The sequence below is a fragment of the Mesoplodon mirus genome, assembly GCF_964341445.2.
Source record: "Mesoplodon mirus genome assembly, chromosome: 3".
Lineage (NCBI taxonomy): Eukaryota > Metazoa > Chordata > Mammalia > Artiodactyla > Ziphiidae > Mesoplodon > Mesoplodon mirus.
In genome coordinates, this window is record NC_138978.1 from 135,053,368 (window position 1) to 135,075,154 (window position 21,787).

At 37.4% G+C, this 21,787-nt stretch overlaps 3 pseudogenes across 3 annotated transcripts in view; 1 reads left to right on the forward strand and 2 right to left on the reverse strand.

Annotated features, from left to right (window-relative positions):
• The window catches only part of LOC309799247 (centrosomal protein of 78 kDa-like), a 780,309-nt pseudogene that overhangs the window by 8,146 nt on the left and 750,376 nt on the right, over nucleotides 1-21,787 (reverse strand). Inside the window, exons 9-11 of the transcript in view lie at nucleotides 8,019-8,147; nucleotides 6,581-6,608; nucleotides 5,011-5,143 (exon numbers count right to left, since the gene is read on the reverse strand). The product of the transcript in view is annotated as a centrosomal protein of 78 kDa-like (transcript). The remainder of the gene's footprint in view (nucleotides 1-5,010; nucleotides 5,144-6,580; nucleotides 6,609-8,018; nucleotides 8,148-21,787) is intronic.
• LOC309801093 (RNA transcription, translation and transport factor protein-like) lies at nucleotides 2,764-3,744 on the forward strand (annotated as a pseudogene). Its single transcript has one exon. The product of its transcript is annotated as an RNA transcription, translation and transport factor protein-like (transcript).
• Nucleotides 14,568-21,787, reverse strand: part of LOC309800867 (centrosomal protein of 78 kDa-like) — a 720,575-nt pseudogene continuing 713,355 nt past the window's right edge. Inside the window, exons 3-4 of the transcript in view lie at nucleotides 16,733-16,836; nucleotides 14,568-14,753 (exon numbers count right to left, since the gene is read on the reverse strand). The product of the transcript in view is annotated as a centrosomal protein of 78 kDa-like (transcript). The remainder of the gene's footprint in view (nucleotides 14,754-16,732; nucleotides 16,837-21,787) is intronic.

Genomic DNA, 21,787 nt, shown 5'->3' on the forward strand with positions numbered 1-21,787 from the left:
AGTGCAGGCTCCATAGTTGTGGCGCACGGGCTTTGCTGCTCTGCGGCATGTGGGATCTTCCCAGACCAGGGCTCGAACCCATGTCCCCTGCCTTGGCAGGCAGTTTCTTAACCACCGCACCACCAGGGAGGTCCAACTATTGTCATTTTGAATTCTTCTCCATTTCCAAGTAATACTCTCACATGACTATTTTCTCACTAAATTGGAGGCATTATCTGTTCACTTTCTGACTTACTAACAAGTAAGGGTTTAGTTCCTCTACACTCTTTCCTATGTCCACACTGCTCAGTAAAGTTATGTCATCATGAGTTATTCCATTGCTCATGATCTCTTTGACTTGTAGTGATATACTTGAAAACCCACATTGTTGATCAACTAGAAACTCTCTCAACGTCACGCTTTGTAAAATGAGGACATTCATACCATCTTCCCTTTTTTCTACCTCCTGTCTACTTTCCAAACCTAGCTCTTATGTTGTCAAATTTGAAATTTATATTCTATTCTATGTGCAGTTAAGTCTTCTGTTATTTGAGAGTCAGTATGGAGTAAGGTTTAAGAGAACAGGCAGAGAGCCTAAACTCAAAGCCTCGATCCAACCTTAAATTAGGTACAGCCTGGGCAAGCTCCTTCCCTGTCTTAGCTTCCTGTTCTCAAAAGTGGGAATGATATTAGCACCAACCTCCTAAGGCTATTCAGAAGATTCAATGAGTTAATATATGCAAAAACATTTACAGCCTAATATATACTAAGTACATACTAGTACACAATACATTTCAGTACATATCAAGTTAATACTAATACATAGCAAGTATAGTTTACTTATTTGTGATTACATGCAAGTTGACAATAAAAGCTGCAACCCAAGACAGTACTGCATTATTACAATTAAATTAATATTGCCCACTGCAGATGTACTGTGTCTCTGTGTATAGACTACACCTCGTTCCATACTGGGCCAGTGTCACTGCCCTTGTGCAGGGTGACCACATACCCCAAGTCGCCTTGGGCTGTTCCAGTTCATACCTGTTGTCCTGGTGTTACAGCATTAGAGCGCCTCCTTACACTATTGAAGTGTAAGGAGTTTGCACAAGTTCTGGTTTGGACAACCAATTAGATAGGTGGTCATTACCCCTGTGTGTCACTGAAAAGGGGGACATCTTGAGTGGTGGCAAGTTAAAGTGGATTCTTCCCTTCCTCACCAATAGTAGGTTAAAAATCAACCATAGTTTAGTTGGCTTCAGGTTTATGTCCGTATAGCCTTTTCTCCTCTGGAGTTCAAGTTCCTTCTCCTCTTCCTCTCCCTCCTCCCTTCCAACCACGGCTGATACCTAGTAAGTACAATACGCCTCAAGGTGTTTCTAAGCTCTCAATCACACAATCAATAGAAGCCTCTCCACTCTAGACTAGCTGCAATCTACACTGAATCCCCTATTACCTTCCTTCTTGGTTTATTGCCTCATTTTGCTGGATTATTTCTATAAATAGCTTAAGGTGTAGCACAGGAGGTCAATTTTTCAAATTTCTTTGTGTACAAAATATCTTCTTCAGCCTCCACTTATGACTCATAGTTTGGCTGGATACAAACCCCTAGGGTGAAAATTATGTGCCTGAAAAACTTTGGAGGCATCTTTCTAATGCCTTCCAGGATCCATGGTGCTGATGACAAGTATGATAAAGTCAGATTTTAACTTTGTTTTTTTAGGTGACCAGTATTTTTCTCTCTGGAATGGATGTATCCTCTCAGTGTTATATTCTATTTGAATTTATTTTTTCAGTATTTTAAAGTTTCACAATGAAGGGTGCCTAGGTATGAGTCTATTCTTGCTCATCTTGCATAACTATTTTCAATCTGAGGCCTGATGTCTACTTTCAGCTGTGGGGAATTTTGTTGCCCTTTGACAGCTTCCCTCCATTTTTTTTCTGGGTCTGGAGTTTCTAATCGTAACATGTTGGATCTTCCAGGTGAAGCCCCTCTAACATATTTCTATCACATTTTCCATTGTGTCTTTCTTTGTTATATACTGAGAAATTTTTTAAATTCCTACTGAATTTATTTCAGCAACCATATTTTCATTTCTAGGAGAACTCTCTTGCTTTCAGACCATTCTCTTTTTCATTAACACCCTAGTCTTATTTTATAGTTGCTAGCCCTTTTTAAACCTCTCTCAGGATATTAATTAGGGTTTTTTCTTAAATTATTTTGTTCCCTAAATTGTCCCTGGTCCTACTAGGATATGTTTTCACTCTTTTTCCCCCTCTCTCATGTTGTAAGCCTTACTCAACTAACAGGAAAATGAGAGTTATTTTCTATTTAAGAATGAGTGCAGAAAGCTCCCTGAAGTCAACGATTTATTGGTTTCTTATGCAGGATAAAGCAGGGAGTAAGTGTAATAGGATCCCCCCAAAACACAATTTTCTAGGGTGTAAAAACTCAAACTAGCTGCCCCAGTTCTTGCCAGTTTCACTGTTTTCAAAATGAAATCATCTCATTTCAGGAGTGTGAGGGCGGGGCTGGGAGTCCACTCCTCCAAACACAACCCTTCAATGAGCTCCCCAATCTCAGTCACACTTTTAACTAACTCCACCCTCTCTCCTACATGCACACCTGAGCATGGGGCTACTTCTGCAGGTGGGGTCAGAATCCACCTCAGTTGCAGGTGGTCCCTGTGCATATTCTAGGTGATGCTTTTCCCCTTTTCTACTGCTTCAGTTTCATACTCTTCCACCTGTCTTCCGTCTTTCAAAACTATGTTGAAGCTCGCCTCTCCTCTCCCGGCCCCAGCCCGGTGGACCGGAGCGAGCAGCGGGCACCATGTTCCGACGCAAGCTGACGGCCCTCGACTACCACAACCCTGCCGGCTTCAACTGTAAAGATGAAACAGAATTTAGAAACTTTATTGTTTGGCTCGAAGACCAGAAAATCAGACACTACAAGATTGAAGACAGAGGTAATTTAAGAAACATCCACAGCAGTGACTGGCCCAAGTTCTTTGAAAAGTATCTCAGAGATGTTAACTGTCCTTTCAAGATTCAAGATCGACCAGAAGCAATCGACTGGCTTCTTGGTTTAGCTGTTAGACTTGAATATGGAGATAATGCTGAAAACTACAAGGACTTGGTACCTGATAATATAATAAACGCTGACAATGCAGGTAAAAATGCAGAGCCCTTGATCAATTTGGATGTAAATAATCCTGATTTTAAGGTGGTGTAATGGCTTTGGCTAACCTTCTTCAGATTCAGCGTCATGATGATTACCTGGTAATGCTTAAGGCAATTCGCATTTTGGTCCAGGAGCGCCTGACACAGGATGCAGTTGCTAAAGCAAATCAAACGAAAGAGGGCTTGCCTGTTGCTTTAGACAAGCATATTCTTGGTTTTGACACAGGAGTGTTTCTCATGAAACACATGCAGTTCTTAATGAAGCTGCTCAAATTCTGCGACTGCTGCAAATAGAGGAGCTCAGAGAGCTACAGACAAAGATTAATGAAGCCACAGTAGCTGTTCAGGCGATTATTGCCAATCCAAAGACAGACCACAGACTGGGGAAAGTTGGAAGGTGAACATTTTAGGATTTCAGCTTCTCACCTACTTAGTACAGTTGGGAACCATGTACGCTTTGGCATGTGTTTGGAAATGTCATGTCTTCAAGGGAAGAATTCCAGAAAATTGACTATGTTCTAGAGATATTTACCATCACTGCATTTTCTTTAATAAAGTTGGGAAGGTGAAAAAAAAAAAAAACTATGTTGAAGTCTCTTGATTGTTGTGGGCTTATATACTTAAACACTTTGATACCATCACTGTAGTGTCTTGTCAAAATGGAGAAGAGCTAAAAGGGATCTCATGCATTCTGAATCTGCTATTCTGTGGTCCCAGTGTTTAAACTTCTTGGTCTTCCCCAGTGTCTATCATTGCTTTTAGAAATACAATCTCCTGGTCTACTCGTGAAGGAAATGAATACACCACATCTAAAATGACAAGGAATGCGGGTTAGATGCTCTAGGGTCTTGTCATACTCTGCCATTTACTGATAAACCACTTACGTGGTACAAATTGTAGGTGCTCATTTATAAAACAAAAGGGGGTAACACTACATGACTTATAGATTTCTCCTACTCTAACATTTCATAAGTTTCTAAGTTCTTTTCTTAAAATTTCTCTATATTATCATTAATTTTCATTAAAAAAATAAAAATCTAACTTTCTCTTTTGAAAATCAAAGAGTACTTCCCATAGTCCTACAATAATGGGATAATTAGTTCTGAAACCTGTCAAGTTTCATATTTCATATGAAAAGAAAATCATATTAAATAATTTTTAAAAATTAAACATGGACTTTGTAGCACAAAGACAAGGTCCCCCCCAAATGGTGTTCCTTTATTTACTAGAAATGCTCAGCTGTGCATTAAAGTTGAAATAAAATAATTATATTATTTTTGAGGTGCAAAAATTTCTTATGAAAATCAATTTTTCTTTTCTGTCCATACAAACAAAAGTATGGAGTGACATTAGAGGTCAGGTTTATTTGGTAATATAATGTAGCTTCCTGATATTTTTGATTTTAGGAAAGGAGAATATCAACATCAAAACTTTTTTCAACTTTACTTTTATTTAAAATGAGGCCATATTTTCCTCTTATAAAAAGAGAGTTCAACTAGAACTGTCAATTTTCTCATCCGTAAAACAAGAGCACTGAATCAGCTGACTATATTCATTCAGAACTCAATTTCCTTATCTTATGACCACTAAGGTTCTCCCTAAATCTAATATACTAAGGTTCTAAGGAAAGGAAAATATATTACTAATGACATGTTTTGATTTTTATTTCTTAGATTTCAAATGTCCACCATTCACCTTGGTCTAAGCTTAAGGAACCATTCAAGGGGATACAATGCAGATGGGAGGAGAAAATAGAACCCTCACACAAGCTGTGCAGTGTTGCAATCAGGCTTCCATTTGAAAAATAATCTTTGCTATAGCTTTAAAGTGATAACTTTGTACCTGGAATGCTTCTTGTTTCAAACGGATTTTCTCTGGCTCTTCCTGAACACTTTCTGAGGAATCATCGACCTCTTCGATTTCTGACGAGGAAGGACTCTCTACTGTCACAGTCACAGGAAACTCTGATGGACCTGAGTGTCTGAGGAAGAAGATAAGAAATCATAGAGTTGTTACACTAAAGTGCAAAGCAAGAAGACAAGATTGTAAAAAAGATAACACAAGCCAGATCCAAATATCCAAATATTAGAGGACATTTAACAAAAGTGATCTGAGGTATCGTTATTTATAAATGTCTCTCACTGCTCCTTAGTCTAAAACAGGCAATGACTAAGTAAAATTACAGGAACTTATTTTTGCTATGTTACTCTACAGACCTCTGTTGTACATGGTTAGGATTAGTAATGGGAATTGCCCATATTATTTTATTAAGTTTCTTTCACAGAAGCCAAGTGAAGATCCAAGGTAAACATTTTTTCTCAGATCAACTTTATACTGCAAATGAAAAATCTATTCTTCCCCATCACACAAAAACAGTGTGGAAGAAAATGTAGTTTTTCATAGAAAATACATCAGTAAAGGGACTGATGAATAATCAGAATGTCAACATATCTAAGCTGTGAATAATAGACATTAGAATTTTAAAAAATAAATCACATACACATACACAACTAAAACTGACCCATCAAAGCTTTCATCTTCTCACCACCCTTAAGCCAAAACTAGGGTAACAGTAATACAATTCTCCCATCAAGCTTCACTGCCACTGCAATGTTCTTCAATAGGACATTTCCAAACATTTAAAAACTGTCCTGGCCACAACCCCATAAAAGTCTACAGATCATAAAGAACTGTGCTGGGATTATAGAACCACGCAGAAGACAAGTCACTAGGACATCATTTTGACAACAAGCAGCAAACCCTGCAGCATAGGAAAACGCTAACAGGAGAACGAGGTGCACACCCGTCTCTCTGGGGATGCAAGGGCAGGACTGACACCCAAGATGCTCTTCTCTCAACCTCAGCAGTGGTGCCTTTCACAGAGCAACTATGCAGTCTCCCAGAACCACTGGGAAGGAGAATCTGATACTGACAGTATTAGCTTGCCATGAGGCCATAAGCAAGGGAATGTATGTGACCTTGGTGAGAGAGCAGAAGTTTGGGAGATGTTGCTTTATTTTGGCTTTCAGATCGGGAATTTGTACATATAGCCCGCAAATAACGTTTCTTGAAAACATATGAACATTCTTGAGTATGACAGCTCCATGTGAGGGGTCAGAAATGGCAGTCAAGTTCGTTTCACTGGGTAACAGCTGATTTGCGGACTGAAAAACAGGCTTCCTTGTTTACAGACATAACCACAAGGCTGCCCGTTGTGCGCCAAATCCACACAACTACACAGTTGCATTGGGAGAGCGACCAAACATGTTTTACATGGACTTACTTATTTCAGAGAGGGAAATGCTTCTTGTAAGGCTCTGTCCGTTTAAAAAGCAAGAAGAATGACCATCCACCTTTCCCAATTCAAGCCCTATATATCATAAATATGATAGCTACACACCAGCAACTGATTACCTACATCATGAGCTTTGATGAATGGAAAGCCCCTAAAAAGATATCAACAAAACGAAGTTAGATCTTCATGTAAATACATCACCAGTTAAACCCAGTTAATACAACTATTTAGTATTATGGATAGTATCCATACAGAATTGTGTATAAAAATAAACAAGCTCAAAACCAGGACCTGGAGTGCTCTGATACGGAGAAAACAGAACAGAATTCAGCCGACTGGCTTGGTAATAACTCTCTGAACTGCTGAGAGGCCCCTTTAGTTCCTATGTTCAGGGCGGTTGAGATTTCAGTCTCACTTCTTTAAATGGTGATATTAATCGTTCTCTAATTTACCACCCTGTGTGACTAGGATGGACCTGCGATTAAGTGTCTCAAGAAGAAGATAGGAAACCACAGAGCTGTTAAACTCAAGTGCAAAGACTGGGGATTCGGGCCTCCCTGGTGGCGCAGTGGTTGAGAGTCCGCCTGCCGATGCAGGGGATACGGGTTCGTGCCCCGGTCTGGGAGGATCCCATATGCCGCGGAGCGGCTGGGCCCGTGAGCCATGGCCGCTGGGCCTGCGCATCCGGAGCCTGTGCTCCGCAACGGGAGAGGCCACAACAGTGAGAGGCCCGCATACCGCAAAAAAAAAAAAAAAAAGACTGGGGATTCAACACTATAGTTCATGCAACAGCAATTCACATTACCATTTGCAAAAAATTAGTCAGTTGTCCAATGGGGATTATAAACATCCATTTAACATGAGCAACTGAACAGATATTTTACACAGTAACTACTTCAAGTACTATTTAAAATCAATTCTCTTTGTTTTCTTAAGCAATTGTTAATCCCCAATTTCGTGAATACTACCAAGTAAGTCACCTGAAGATCATCTAGAGCAATCTATTTCACTTAGCAAGCCTAAAGCTATAGTTCAACCATTTTATTTACTGTTCTGTGACAAAAATTACTATGAACACCCATCCCCTGGATAAGAAATCAGGTAAAGCTAGTTTGACTCACTAAATCTGATTTACTGAGTTAATAAGCCAGTTGATTTAGAATAAGTCTAATGCATATTTTTCATCCATTCTGCATTAAACTATTTCCCATGCCTAATATGGCTTTTTTCCCATTCGTACAAATCCAAATTCCTACTTCTGTGCTGTAGGGCTTCACTCAACTACACCTGCCTTTAATGAAACTTTTCTCACATGCACAACTGGTGATAATTTTAGTCTCCTCAAGACTCCCACGGGGTTACCTCTCCTGTGACACTTGAGAAACAACTTGAAACTCCCAATTACTTTTTATTTTTCTTCCTTAGAGGGCTCATTAGGCAGAAGCCATGTGTGAGTTACCTTTTTTCCTGTATACAAAGCACCAGAGACCACCCACATAAGAGAAGTTCCAAATAAAGAACTCTAAATGACTGAAAAAGACAGGGAATGCCAACACATTACCTGTTGCACGTTCTGCAGTACGCCAGGGCTGGAAACCAGACACACCAGGTGGTAGAGGTTCAGGACCATAACATTCTTTACCAGCAGAGTGTTTCCTTCCATTACGTACAGATTGCTTTGCGGCCAAGCCTATGTTTGGCAAAACATGAAAAGAATGAGTCAAGATGCACCAAAGGTCTCCAGAGCAACTGTCACACGTGTACACATTGAAAGGAATCAAACAGGCACTTGACAATGATGCCAAGGCCATTAAAAAGAGGATCGTTTTATACAAAGGTTTTACATAAGCCAGCATTTTTAAAAAATATAAGTTCTCTACAGTAACAAGTTATTTTAACTAAAACAAAAGTATTGAGATGTGCAGAAACGAAAAAATAATTTTTTTAAAGTCCCAATGTATGATACATTTTATGTATCATGCAGAAACACTCATGTTTACTGAATCTTATAACACCTTTGGCATTTCTGAATCTCAAGAACACAGAAACACAGATACATCCATGACTTCTGCCAGACAGAATCTTCAGAAGTAGAACAAAATTTAAATTTAAGATGAATGTTTCTATGTAAAACCAATACAAGTTATAAGGCTGCAAGTTGCTGGGGGGTAGGTGAGTCAATGTTACCCTCCTATAAGCCTGTCAACCTTCACTGCTCCTTTGATTTCATATAGAAAACACCCAAAGAGCAAATGAAACCCACTGGATAAAAGAGTGAAATGTGGAGACTTATCCTATATTTCAGTAGTACAGAGGCAAGTATCTTTATATGAAACATTTGGTTTGAAAAACTAGAACTACGTGTTCATATTTTACTTAGAACAAGCCATATATTAAAATTCACATTTAAATATTTAATTTGAATTTACTGAAAACAAACATCATAGGTTAAAATGGTTATATTTATCTTTCAAAGCTACTATATTTTATGTTATTTTATTTATTTATTTTAATAGATCTTGATTGGAGTATAATAGCTTCACAATTCTGTGTTAGTTTCTGTTACACAACAAAGCAAATCAGCCATATGCATACACATGTCCCCATATCCCCTCCCTCTTGAGCCTCCCTCCCACCCTCCCTATCCCACCCCTCTAGGTCATCGCAAAGCACCAAGTTGATCTCCGTGTGCTATGCTGCTGCTTTCTACTATATTTTAGCAGCATTAGGATGCAGGGTAAAATGGGGTGTATGCGGTAATATAGGACAAATATTTCATAGAGTGTAGCTTACTGATAATCACCACACGATCTTGTGTGATTTACATGCCTCTTAAAAAAATATAGGAGCTCGGGCTTCTCTGGTGGCACAGTGGTTGAGAGTCCGCCTGCCGATGCAGGGGACGCGGGTTCATGCCCCGGTCCGGGAGGATCCCACGTGCCGCGGAGTGGCTGGGCCCCTGAACCATGGCCGCTGAGCCTGTGTGTCCAGAGCCTGTGCTCTGCAACGGGAGAGGCCACAGCAGTGAGAGGCCCATGTATCGCAAAAAAAAAAATATATATATATATATATATATATATGTATATATATATATATATATATATAGGAGCTCAGTTCATTTTGTGCTATTTCATTGTGTTTTCTAACTTAATTACCGTCAAAAAAATGTTTGTATGCATGTGGTTTGTATGTGTATACCCTTCCTTTACTTTCAGAAACTAATGCAAATACATTTGCATTAAAATTTTTTTAAATTACACTTTTCTTGTGAGGAGATAAAAAAAATTTCTAATAAAAGTTCCCATCTCTTTTTAGGCATACATAATTACAATATAAATGTGACACAATTCACACCATTATTTCACCCCTATACTCACCTGGATCTAGGTATATACCCAGATACTGATTTGGCTTACCTCTATGTCTCCAAATAACTGAGGCAAATACCAAAAAAAGCCCAAGAAATAAAATTACTCTTGAAATAGCTCAATGAGCTTGTATACTTCAGTTAAATTTCCATTTTGTTTAATCATGCTAAATAAAAAAAAATGTTTAACTGTTTTCTTCTCATTCCATGATGCCCTATTATTCTGTACTAATTTTACAGAATTCCTAATATGTTTTACATATACATGTTTTATTTATATATATTTCCATTTCTAATATCATAGCAAAAGTCAACTTAGCTATTTTAAGAATGCTTTACATATGATATAAATTTTTAATAATAGTATCTAATTAGTGTGATATCACAAATCTTAACTTCTTTGTATGTACTATTTGATTACTAAAATACCACTCTCTTGAAATAACAATTGGCAGACAATCATAAGCTTTTTTTGACTTCATAAACACTCTTAACAACTTATTTAATACACTATTGTCCAAGCAAGTTGATTAATAGAGAATCAAAAACATACATCTTTAAGTTAAAAAAAGCTGTATTTATGAAGATGTTTACAATAGTTTATTTTAGGTTATTTCCAATTTTTCACCAATTTAAAAAATTGACCAACTCAATGAAACCTTGTGAATACACTGTTAAAAAGTATAACTAGGAATCATAGAATTTAAATTTAATGCGAAAAGATATTGAAAATTATATTGAAGCTATGTGGAATTATGTTTATAGACAGCAGGAAGAGAAAATAAAAATGTAAATATTGCTTGATAGGATAATGGGATTAGAGGTGGTCTTTTACATTTTTCATTTTTATGCTAATACAATACCTTTATAAAACCCAAAAATCTTCAAACAACACATTTTTTAAAAATTGTGGTAAACTACACAAAACAGAAAATTTATCATTTTAACCATTTTAAAGTGGACCGTTCAGTGATATGAAATCAACAAATTTTTAAAACTTTCAGAGGGCACCTGAATAAAAGATCTGTTGTCCATTGGTGATTTTAATGTATCTGGTATATAACTAAACTCACCACAAAACTCTTTCTGGGAAATTGGCAGATCATAAACATAAAAATTTATTTTGCTTTATATTAAACCTTATTGTTTTGCTGTTTCAAAATTCAAATTTACTCACAAGAAACAGTTTCATATTAGATTTGGTTTCACAAATGGTGCTCCTGCTATTCATTCTTATCACCAAAAATAAAAAAAGACTATTTGTGACTAACGATTATATGTTCCAGAAAATAAAAAGTTAAAAGGTTTTCAATCTGCCTATCTGGGAACCTAAATTAAATCATCACACAACATTTTCAAAAACAGAAAAGCCATTTGATTTGACTAAAAACTTAGTTTTAAGATGGCAGAAAGTACCTTGATAATTTTCTTTTAAGAAAGAAAGAAAAACAAGCCATTAAAGAGAAATTCTTCCGAGAGAACTGAAACATGTTATATACCTCTGACTTGGCACTCCTTCCATCTGGAGAACTTTTCTGGTAACTGTTTTCATCACAGAATGATCTAAGATAAAATGAATTGAAATTAGAGTAATTATTTTCCAATGAGTGGCTATTTCCATTTAAAACCAAAAGCCAACTAATTATTGCTTTTCCCATAAATTTAAATATGAAATCTACATTATGTAATTATACACTTATTTCCCCCTTTGTGTATTCTAATTTCTTCCTCAGAAACCTAAGATGCCATCTTGCAGACTGCCCCCAGTGGCTACTATTTTGGCAGCAGCAAAGGTCAACTTTAAACATTTTGCATCTAAAGTGGCTTTGGATACCTTTGGATACAAAGTACAGTCTGAGCACCGTCCAGACACTTAGATACCTAAAGGCATCTAAGATATCAAACCAGGGCATCTAAGATAACAAACCAAAGTCCTGATATTCTCTCAAAAGCTGCTCCTCCCATCAGCCCCCTTTTTCTAAGTGATACCACCCAGTTGCACACATACTCATCAACGACTTGTCTCCTTGTTACTATTTCCTTCATACCTCACATCTAATCTATCTGCAGGTCTTGATAGCTACACCCTCAAAACACAACCTGAATTCAACCACTTTTCACTTGCTGCAAACTTCCAACCTAACCTAGGCCATAAACATCTCTTATTTGGAGCACTGTGATAGTCTCCTAACTGGTCTCCCCATTCCTCTTCTTTATCCTCCCAAGTCCCTTCTCTATACCAGGTCACCTTATTCAGATATGAATTAGATCATGCCTTTTTCCAGTTCAAACCCTCTACTCATTTAGAATAATCCACATCTTTACTCTGGCCTTCAAGACTTTACAAGAGCAGACCCCTGGCTAGCTCCTTGACCTCATATCATACCACACTCTTCTTCACTCAGTACTCTGCCCAGACTGGCCTCCTTGCTTTTCCTTAAATACGTCACCCATCTACATGCCCACATACTCATTGCCCCCTTGTCCTGGAATGTGCTTACACCAGCTCTTCTATGGCTTGCCGCTCTCTTCATTCAGGTCTCCATTCAAATGCCACTTCTCCAGTGAAGCTGTCCCTTAACATATCTGTCCAATGGAGTCCTACCTGCCCCCACTCACTCTCCTTACATTAAGGTATTTTTGCACTTCCTACTCTCTAAAATTATATTACTTATCTGTTTACTAATTTCTAGCTGAACTCCTTCACTAGAATGTAAGCTCCATGAGGGCAAGACTTTTGTCTGTCTGGTTCACTGCTTTATCCGTAGTGCCTACATCCACATCTGGCACACAGAAGGTATTAAAAAAATTACTTGTGAAACTGACAAATGAATAAAGTGCTCCTTTCAAGAATTCAGAGGTTGCACAAGAAGGAAATAATGTTCTTGGTGGAAGCAGGCTTAGTATCTAGGTTCACCTCTATTCACAGTAGAGATAAGAAAAATTTACAGGTATAAATCACTTTAATTAGAAAATTATCTGCTAAAACCATAAGGGAAGTACAACTTTAGAAAAGTACCGTTTTCTAGGATACAAATAATAACAAATTCAAACAATGTGTGAATAGAGAATACATACTAAAAACCTATCATGAAATTATGATGGTCAAGAACTCTCACAGTAAAAGGTCAGACAAAAACCAGAACAAATGATCATGAATTCTAGTAGTTCTGGGGCTGAACAACCTACTCATTTAAACAAAAGGGGTCATCGCAAAAGCACAGGTATTAAAAAATATTACATGAAAGGAAACTATCATGAGTCATTTACTGAAGTGTTGAGTGGACCATCACATTAAAATAACTGGAGTCTTTCAACACCCCATGACATACAGAAATAGCAAGTCAGACGTATGGGTCTGACAGGATATGATACAACCCTTACAAACTCTCACTACAGAAGAATGGACACATGGTGTAATTAACCAACTAGCCAAATTAATACAAACAGCCAGTAAACCTCACCAGTAAATCAAACGAATACAAAATAAAACAAAATGTGGTTATTCTCCTATCAGATTAAGCCAAGATTGTGTAAGAAAAGTCTTTAAAATGTCTATACTCTTTTGATCCAACAACTCTCTTTCTACGAATTTAACCAAAAGAAATAGTCAGAGATATAGGTAAGGATATATATCAGAGTACTATTTGTAACTGAAAAACTGGACATACCTTTTATACAAGATTGGATAAGCTATGTGTACTGTGGCATATTCATATAATGGAACACTGAAGGGTCACCAAAAAAATGATGCAGTAAGGCTTCCCTGGTGGCACAATGGTTGAGAGTCCGCCTGCTGATGCAGGGGACACGGGTTCGTGCCCCGGTCCGGGAAGATCCCACGTGCCACAGAGCGGCTGGGCCCGTGAGCCATGGCCGCTGAGCCTGCGCGTCTGAAGCCTGTGCTCTGCAACGGGAGAGGCCACAACAGTGAGACACCCGTGTACTGCAAAAAAAAAGAAAAAAAAATGATGCAGTAGATGCAAATTTACTGACTTGCTAAAATGGTCATACTGAATTAACTGAAAAAAGTTATAAAATTTGGAGTAATCCCACTTGCATAAAAAAGGGAGAGGTACTCATTTTTGTAGTCTTACAGTTTTTTAAAAGTGCTACCAGCCAGTGTTTGTGAGAGGCAGGCTTCACATCCACTCTTGGGGTGGACTACAAATTGGCATAGCCTTTCTGGGTGGTAATTTGGCAATGTGTATCAAAAGTCTTAAAAATATGTTCCACTTAGTCATTCCACTTGTAGTACCTTATTCTACAGAAGTAATCCTGATGGACACAGAGATGTATATACAATGTATTCACATTGTTTGTGACAGGGAAAAGCAAACTGTCTAAATCTAATTGCAAATAATTGATTAAACTATGGGACATCAATAGGATGGAATACTACATGATACCTCATTAAGTGAAAAAAGCAGGAATATGAAATAGCAAGTATACTACAATTCTATTTTTGTAATCCCTAAGTGTACAAATATATTTATAGAAAACAATAAAAAGACTGAGAATATATACACCAAAATGAACAGTGATTATGTCTGGGTATTAAATGTATAGGTAATTGTTCTCTTGTTACTCTGTATTTTCTGTAAAGTATATATGTAACTCTTAGAGAAAGTTTAAAAGCAACATAAAAACGATCAGAAAAATGAGGCCTTAAAAAATCCTATCACAACAGTATCATGCCAAAAGCTAAGCATATATTATATTAAAAATTCAATATTTTCCATTTTAGAATTTACCTCCAAGCCATAAATCCTCACTAAGAGATTCTGCAAAAGCACGAGCACCCAGGTCACCAATGAGCTTGTTGCAGTTCAGAGTGATGCGCCTCAAACCAGCCATACAGTCAAGATCAGGTCTCCTGGAACGAAGACTCTCAGCCCAGGTTGCTTCATGCCTTCTGATAGTCTGATACTGCAAAGATTTAACGGGCCGAAATTAGGATGTTTCAATAAGGAAACAGGGTGTGCCTACTGAGTATGGCTTATTATGTCAGAGATTTACACACACACATATCAAGCATATATGCCAGGAGAGCCAAGCTGAGAAATTAAATAGTCAGTTCTGCTTTACGAGTCCAGTGACCCACATTCTAGTCGGTCAGTGATTAGATTCCAGCCACTGGATGACCTGTTTATGAACACTTATGTAAAGTTGGACAACTCAATTACAGTCTAAGAATTATTTCCTTATCTTCTAAGTCAGGGAATTGGTTCTAAATTCTATCATTGCTGAGGCTCTAAATTTCATCTTTCTGTCCTCCAATGGCCTCCAAACACCTGACTGGGCAACCGCTAAAAAAACTTTTTAATACGCATCTTATTTTTTCACAAATTATATACACAAAGTTCTATACATATAATTTATGTACATTATAAGATACATAGATATTTTTAAATGATACAAAGCTAAATAGGTTCTAATATTTTCTTTTCCTAACTTCTAAGGCATTATTTTATTTATTTTTTAAAATTATTTATTTATTTGTTTGTTTGTTTGGCTGTGCCGGGTCTTTAGTTTTGGCCTGCCTGATCTTTTAGTTATTGCATGTGGGATCTAGTTCCTTGAGCAGGGATCGAACCCAGGCCCCCTGCATTGGGGGCACAGAGTGTTAACTGCTGGACCGCCAGGGAAGTCCCAGGCATTATTTTTAAAACTATATTTACAAAATGGATCTCACATGCTACCTAGGGTATGCACACAAACTTTAGAGGCCTGGACTATGCACAGCCAGTTTGATGTGCCTTGGGAAGATAACGGTTTGACATTTAACCACAAGTCTTGTCTTAAAGACATTCAATTCTTTATATTCATAAAATCAATTTTGGTAAGAGGGAACACTGACTTTAAATGAAAAAAGTCTTGTTACATTTTTGAAAACATAAAAGACTCAAAGTGCCTTTGACACTCTAAAAGGAAAATCATTAGTGTCATTTTCCCATTAACAATAGCTTATAAAAGCTCCAAGCAGAAATAACAGCAACCACTTACACAGTGCTTAGTATGTGCCAAGCACTATTTATACAAATGAGTTCATTTAAACCTCACAATGAGGCATAGATGTTAAGTGATTTGTCCATGGTCACTAGCTATGAAAAGGGAGAAAGGGAATTTGAACCTAGGCCATTTGGCTTCGGCACCAAAGTTCTTGACTGTTCTCTACCCCAGGGGTCAATGGACTTGCCCTGTATAGGCTCAAAGAATTTTTCAATTTCCAAAATCTAAATTTAAACATTTCCAGCTCTGTGAGCTATACAGTTTCTGTTGCAACTACTCAATCCCACTGGCGTAGGCTGAAAGTAGCCATAGCTACCATGTAAACAATGGTGCCACTATGTTCCGAAAAAACTTTCTTTACAAAATCAGGCAACGGGCTTGATCTGGCCCAGCAACCATAGTTTATCTATCCCTGGTCTGCACCATCGAACTACTAAAAAGGCTTCATGTCAAATTATTAAATAATTTAGGCCTAAATACAGTAATTATAACCACTGTAAAGTGGTTAAGGCATTAGTTTAAAAACTGTATTTACAAGTTGCCGATGTAGTGATTTTTATTAGTTTACAAACTACAGTAGCTAATAGACACTTGATTCATTTAAATATTGAAGACTATAATGGCAGAGTTTCTTCACAGCATCAAAATCAATGTTTTCAGTAACTAAAAATACACAGAAGTATTATGTATTATATATTAAATCTCTTATTTCTAAAATTAAGTGGACTATCTTTACTAAATGGTAGAATCCCAAACTGAAAACTGGTCTTATTCTTTCAACAAAATGAAAGATGCACTCACAGATATCAAAAGACAAAAATTAACTGCCATCTGTGTCAATGTATGAATGTGTTTCAATCACATATGTTTTTATGAAAGTTTAAACATAAAATCACCTTTAAGATCTTGGCCATGTAATCTGCTCCCTGCCATGTCAGATTATACCCCGTGAAGTTTACTGTCTTAAGAGTGATAGAGTTCTTTACACCTTGACAAGTAACTAAAAGGAAACAAAAAACACACACACACAGTAAGATGAAGAGCCTATACATTTGTCAATCTTGACTTATCTGCTTTTCTTTTTTTTTTTTTTTTTTAATTTTTTATTAGTTTCTGCTTTATAACAAAGTGAATCAGTCATTCACATACATCTGTTCCCACATCCCTTCCCTCATGCATCTCCCTCCCTCCCACCCTCCCCATCCCACCCCTCCAGGCGGTCACAAAGCACCGAGCTGATCTCCCCGTGCCATGCGGCCGCTTCCCACCATCTATCTACCCCACGTTTGGTAGTGTATATATGTCCATGCCTCTCTTTCGCTTTGTCACAGCTTACCCTTCCCCCTCCCCATATCCTCAAGTCCATTCTCAAGTAGGTCTGTGTCTTTATTCCCGTTTTACCCCTAGGTTCTTCATGCCATTTTTTTTTTTAATTCCGTATATGTGTGTTAGCATACGGTATTTGTCTTTCTCTTTCTGACTTACTTCACTCTGTATGACAGACTCTAGGTCTAGCCACCTCATTACAAATAGCTCAGTTTCGTTTCTTTTTATGGCTGAGTAATATTCCATTGTATATATGTGCCACATCTTCTTTATCCATTCATCCGATGATGGACACTTAGGTTGTTTCCAGCTCCGGGCTATTGTGAATAGAGCTGCAATGAACATTTTGGTACATGTCTCTTTTTGAATTATGGTTTTCTCAGGGTATATGCCTAGTAGTGGGATTGCTGGGTCATATGGTAGTTCTATTTTTAGTTTTTTAAGGAACCTCCATACTGTTCTCCATAGTGGCTGTACCAATTCACATTCCCACCAGCAGTGCAAGAGGGTTCCCTTTTCTCCACACCCTCTCCAGCATTTATTGTTTCTAGATTTCTTGATGATGGCCATTCTGACTGGTGTGAGATGATATCTCATTGTAGTTTTGATTTGCATTTCTCTGATGATTAATGATGTTGAGCATTCTTTCATGTGTTTGTTGGCAGTCTGTATATCTTCTTTGGAGAAATGCCTATTTAAGTCTTCTGCCCATTTTTGGATTGGGTTGTTTGTTTTTTTGCTATTGAGCTGCATGAGCTGTTTATAAATTTTGGAGATTAATCCTTTGTCAGTTGCTTCATTTGCAAATATTTTCTCCCATTCTGAGGGTTGTCTTTTGGTCTTGTTTATGGTTTCCTTTGCTGTGCAAAAGCTTTGAAGTTTCATTAGGTCCCATTTGTTTATCTTTGTTTTTATTTCCATTTCTCTAGGAGGTGGGTCCAAAAGGATCTTGCTGTGATTTATGTCATAGAGTGTTCTACCTATGTTTTCCTCTAAGAGTTTGATAGTTTCTGGCCTTACATTTAAGTCTTTAATCCATTTTGAGCTTATTTTTGTGTATGGTGTTAGGGAATGATCTAATCTCAGACTTTTACATGTCCTTGTCCAGTTTTCCCAGCACCACTTATTGAAGAGGCTGTCCTTTCTCCACTGTACATTCCTGCCTCCTTTATCAAAGATAAGTTGGCCATATGTGCATGGGTTTATCTCTGGGCTTTCTATCCTGATCCACTGATCTATCTTTCTGTTTTTATGCCAGTACCACACTGTCTTAATTACTGTAGCTTTGTAGTATAGTCTGAAGTCAGGGAGCCTGATTCCTCCAGCTCCGTTTTTCGTTCTCAAGATTGCTTTGGCTATTTGGGGTCTTTTGTTTTTCCAAACAAATTTTGAAATTTTTTGTTCTAGTTCTGTGAAAAATGCCAGTGGTAGTTTGATAGGGATTGCATTGAATCTGTAGATTGCTTTGGGTAGTACAGTCATTTTCACAATATTGATTCTTCCAATCCAGGAGCATGGTATATCTCTCCATCTATTTGTATCTTCTTTAATTTCTTTCATCAGTGTCTTATAATTTTCTGCATACAGGTCTTTTGTCTCCTTAGGTAGGTTTATTTCTAGATATTTTATTCTTTTTGTTGCAATGGTAAATGGGAGTGTTTTCTTGATTTCATTTTCAGATTTTTCATCATTAGTGTACAGGAATGCCAGAGATTTCTGTACATTAATTTTGTATCCTGCTACTTTACCAAATTCATTGATTAGCTCTAGTAGTTTTTCGGTAGCATCTTTAGGATTCTCTATGTACAGTATCATGTCATCTGCAAACAGTGAGAGCTTTACTTCTTCTTTTCCGATTTGGATTCCTTTTATTTCCTTTTCTTCTCTGATTGCTGTGGCTAAAACTTCCAAAACTATGTTGAATAAGAGTGGTGAGAGTGGGCAACCTTGTCTTGTTCCTGATCTTAGTGGAAATGGTTTCAGTTTTTCACCATTGAGGACAATGTTGGCTGTGGGTTTGTCATATATGGCCTTTATTATGTTGAGGAAAGATCCCTCTATGCCTACTTTCTGCAGGGTTTTTATCATAAATGGGTGTTGAATTTTGTCGAAAGCTTTCTCTGCATCTATTGAGATGATCATATGGTTTTTCTCCTTCAACTTGTTAATATGGTGTATCACATTGATTGATTTGCGTATATTGAAGAATCCTTGCATTCCTGGAATAAACCCCACTTGATCATGGTGTATGATCCTTTTAATATGCTGTTGGATTCTGTTTGCTAGTATTTTATTGAGGATTTTTGCATCTATGTTCATCAGTGATATTGGCCTGTAGTTTTCTTTCTTTATGACATCCTTGCCTGGTTTTGGTATCAAGGTGATGGTGGCCTCGTAGAATGAGTTTGGGAGTGTTCCTTCCTCTGATATTGTTTGGAAGAGTTTGAGAAGGATAGGTGTTAGCTCTTCTCTAAATGTTTGATAGAATTCGCCTGTGAAGCCATCTGGTCCTGGGCTTTTGTTTGATGGAAGATTTTTAATCACAGTTTCAATTTCAGTGCTTGTGATTGGTCTATTCATATTTTCTATTTCTTCCTGAGTCAGTCTTGGCAGGTTGTGCATTTCTAAGAATTTGTCCATTTCTTCCAGGTTGTCCATTTTATTGGCATAGAGTTGCTTATAGTAATCTCTCATGATCTTTTGTATTTCTGCAGTGTCAGTTGTTACTTCTCCTTTTTCATTTCTAATTCTATTGATTTGAGTCTTCTCCCTTCTTTTCTTGATGAGTCTGGCTAATGGTTTGTCAATTTTGTTTATCTTCTCAAAGAACCAGCTTTTAGTTTGGTTGATCTTTGCTATCGTTTCCTTCATTTCTTTTTCATTTATTTCTGATCTGATCTTTATGATTTCTTTCCTTCTGCTAGCTTTGGGGGTTTTTTGTTCTTCTTTCTCTAATTGCTTTAGGTGCAGGGTCAGGTTGTTTACTCGAGATGTTTCCTGTTTCTTAAGGTGGGATTGTATTGCTATAAACTTCCCCCTTAGAACTGCTTTTGCTGCGTCCCATAGGTTTTGGGTCGTCGTGTCTCCATTGTCATTTGTTTCTAGGTATTTTTTAATTTCCTCTTTGATTTCTTCAGTGATCACTTCGTTATTGAGTAGTGTATTGTTTAGCCTCCATGTGTTTGTATTTTTTACAGATCTTTTCCTGTAATTGATGTCTAGTCTCATAGCATTGTGGTCGGAAAAGATACTTGATACAATTTCAATTTTCCTAAATTTACCAAGGCTTGATTTGTGACCCAAGATATGATCTATCCTGGAGAATGTTCCATGAGCACTTGAGAAAAATGTGTATTCTGTTGTTTTTGGATGGAATGTCCTATAAATATCAACTAAGTCCATCTTGTTTAATGTATCATTTAAAGCTTGTGTTTCCTTATTTATTTTCATTTTGGATGATCTGTCCATTGGTGAAAGTGGGGTGTTAAAGTCCCCTACTATGAGTGTGTTACTGTCGATTTCCCCTTTTATGGCTGTTAGTATTTGCCTTATGTATTGAGGTGCTCCTATGTTGGGTGCATAAATATTTACAATTGTTATATCTTCTTCTTGGATCGATCCCTTTATCGTTATGTAGTGTCCTTCTTTGTCTCTTCTAATAGTCTTTATTTTAAAGTCTATTTTGTCTGATATGAGAATTGCTACTCCAGCTTTCTTTTGATTTCCATTTGCATGGAATATCTTTTTCCATCCCCTTACTTTCAATCTGTATGTGTCTCTAGGTCTGAAGTGGGTCTCTTGTAGACAGCATATATATGGGTCTTGTTTTTGTATCCATTCAGCCACTCTGTGTCTTTTGGTGGGAGCATTTAGTCCATTTACATTTAAGGTAATTATTGATATGTATGTTCCTATTCCCATTTCCTTAATTGCTTTGGGTTGTTATTGTAGGTATATTCCTTCTGTTGTGCTTCTTGCCTAGAGAAGTTCCTTTAGCATTTGTTGTAGAGCTGGTTTGGTGGTGCTGAACTCTCTCAGCTTTTGCTTGTCTGTAAAGGTTTTAATTTCTCCATCAAATCTGAATGAGATCCTTGCTGGGTAGAGTAATCTTGGTTGCAGGTTTCTCTCCTTCATCACTTTAATTATGTCCTGCCACTCCCTTCTGGCTTGTAGAGTTTCTGCTGAGAGATCAGCTGTTATCCTGATGGGGATTCCCTTGTGTGTTATTTGTTGTTTTTGCCTTGCTGCTTTTAATATGATTTCTTTGTGTTTAATTTTTGACAGTTTGATTAATATGTGTCTTGGTGTATTTCTCCTTGGATTTATTCTGTATGGGACTCTCTGTGCCTCCTGGACTTGATTAACTATTTCCTTTCCCATATTGGGGAAGTTTTCAACTATAATCTCTTCAAATATTTTCTCAGTCCCTTTCTTTTTCTCTTCTTCTTCTGGAACCCCTATAATTCGAATGTTGGTGCGTTTAATGTTGTCCCAGAGGTCTCTGAGACTGTCCTCTGTTCTTTTCATTCTTTTTTCTTTATTTTGCTCTGCATCAGTTATTTCCACTATTTTATCTTCCACCTCACTTATCCGTTCTTCTGCCTCAGTTATTCTGCTATTGATCC